We start from the raw sequence: 2,795 nt of genomic DNA on the forward strand, positions 1-2,795 counted from the left end.
CCCCGGGGCCAGTGCTCCTCTGAGTGTTGGTACAACCTAGAGCACCATGCAGGGCCGTCCCTTGGCAACTTGGGTTATGTTGGCTCCCGTACGCTTAGCTTATCCGGTGTGCCCTAAGAACGAGATATGTGCAGCTCCTATCGGGATTTGTCGGCACAGCGGGTGGTGTTGCTGGACTTGTTTTACCATTGTCGGAGTTGTCTTGAAGAACCGGGATACCGAGTCTGATCGAAACGTCTCGGGAGGAGGTATATTCCTTTGTTGACTGTGAGAGCTTGTCATGGGCTAAGTTGGGACTCCCCTGCAGGGATTTGAACTTTCGAAAGACGTGCCCGCGGTTATGGGCAGATGGGAATTTGTTAATGTCCGGTTGTAGATAACTTAAACCTTAACTTAATTAAAATGAATCAACTGAGTGTGTTACCGTGATGGCCTCTTCTCGACGGAGTCCGGGAAGTGGACACGGTGTTGGAGTAATGCTTGCGCAGGTTGCCCTCTAGTTTCTCGCTCGCGCTTTGCCTCCTCTTCTCGCTCTCTTTTGCGAACAGGATAGCCACCATATTTGCTAGTCGCTTGCTGCAGCTCCACATATTTACCTTGCCTTACCTTTGAGCTTAAATAGTCTTGATCGCGAGGGTGCGAGATTGCTGAGTCCCTGTGGCTCACAGATTACTATTACACCAGATGCAGGGCCTGATGATTCCACTCCAGGTGACGCGCTTGAGCTCAAGTGGGAGTTCGACGAGGACTCTCAACGATACTATGTTTCCTTTCCTAATGATCAGTAGTGGTGCCCAGTTGGGGGTGATCGGGACCGTGTCGCATGTTGGGTTATCTTTTATTTTGGCGCCGTAGTGGGGCCATGAGTGTTTGGATGATGTAATGTTATTTATGTACTTGATTGACGTGGCGAGTGTAAGCCGACTATGTTATCTCCCCTTTTATAATATATTACATGGGATGTTGTGAAGATTGCCTAACTTGCGACATATGCCTTCAATGCGATTATGCCTCTAAGTCTGCCTCGACACGTGGGAGATATAGTCGCATCGAGGGTGTTACACATGCAGTCGATGGTTGTCCTACATGACACTCAATACTCGTGTGTGACGCTTTCTGTGGTCCCGCGAGGTCATCGTCCATCACTTTGACGAACAGCAGGCAGTGAGGTTAATTTGACCAGCAAGGTAGAATCTTTTTTGTTTGTGTTATGGTGGTATATAATACGCGTCGAGGAGGTGTGAGGGAAATAGTATCCGTGAACAAGTACACCTCACTCAATGTCAGGACTTTTTGGTTTCTGACGCATGTGCCACATCAAAATTGGGAAATTGACTATTCAAACATCACACAACACCTCTTTGGGCCACATGCATGCACGCAGTGGTTATCCTAACTAGGACACTCACGTGTGACGCTTCCATCTGTGGGCCCACGAGGCCATCGTCGATGCATGCATGCATCACTTTGACATACATCAGGAGAGGTTAATTAATTTCACCATTGATGGGGATTCTTTTGGGTTGTACATATTACGGCAGGAGCATATAGTATGCACTGAAGAGGGAGGAAGGGGACCATCATATGTAGTATGCTTCATGAACCTCGCTCTGTGTGGTTGCACGGTTTACGGTTTTTGAGGCATGTGGCACATCAAAGTTGTGCATTTTGGGTATTCAACATATATATGTTTGGCCCACATGCAAAGTGGTGGTGGTTGTCCTCTCGCACCCACTTAATCGGTTATCAGCGATATTGATGCTTTCCATCTGTGGGCCCGCTTGGTCCATCACTACTTTTTTCCTAACAACAAGAGAGGTTAATTTGACTTAGGATGGTATTATTATTTCTGCTTGTAATACGGTATATATATAGGTCATGCTCTGGGATGACATGCATGATACAGTTTGAGCACACACACATGCACGTGTACACATGAATCCCTCCCATCGAGTCGAAGTGGCTAGTACAATGACATGTCATGAACCGATCTCACTCTGTGTGGGGAGCTAGTGTACGATTTTTGACGCACACGCCACATCAATGTTGTGAAATGGTATTCAAATATTCATGCACGCATCACCTCCATATATATGGATGTAGTGGTTGCCTTCGAACGGTACACTCCCTCGCGTGGTTATCGGCGACAAGCCTATATATTCGTGGGCCCGCGTGGACATCCATCATCACCTTGACCAACAACAGGATAGGTTACCATGGCAGATTCTTCATTTGGTTCGTGTTATCGTAGTATAGGTCATGGTGAGATTCAGACCTTATGTTTGAGCGCATACTATGCATGCATGCATGCATGAATCCCTGTCGTTGGCTTGAAGTATGGTGGAACATACATATACATCGTCAACCTAACCCTCACTCAGTGTGGGGATTTCTAGTTTGAAATCACGGTGCCACATCAAAGTTGTTCCATTGTTACTCAAAAACACACCTCTCCATACATACGTTTGGGCCACACGCATGCAGTGGTTGTCTTTGAGGACTAGTTACTTGCATGATTATTGGCGAGCTAGCCCATCTCCGGGGTCGCATGGACAGCCATCACTTTGCCCAACAACAAGAGAGAGGTTGTACGACCAAGGTGGATTATTCTTGGGCCATTTTACAATCCATCTTAGTGACACATGCCTCTCTGGCCCGCCGACTGAAAGTGTGTGTGTGGTTGGGCGGGGGTTGCTACTTCGCACTTTGCTAGGTGAAACTCAGTTGGGGGCATGCATTCATAGATTAGGATTCCCTTCGTGGCGACACGAGGGAGGGGGGCCTGCTAGCTACTT

The sequence above is a fragment of the Triticum dicoccoides genome, chromosome 2A (assembly GCF_002162155.2).
Source record: "Triticum dicoccoides isolate Atlit2015 ecotype Zavitan chromosome 2A, WEW_v2.0, whole genome shotgun sequence".
Taxonomy (NCBI): domain Eukaryota; kingdom Viridiplantae; phylum Streptophyta; class Magnoliopsida; order Poales; family Poaceae; genus Triticum; species Triticum dicoccoides.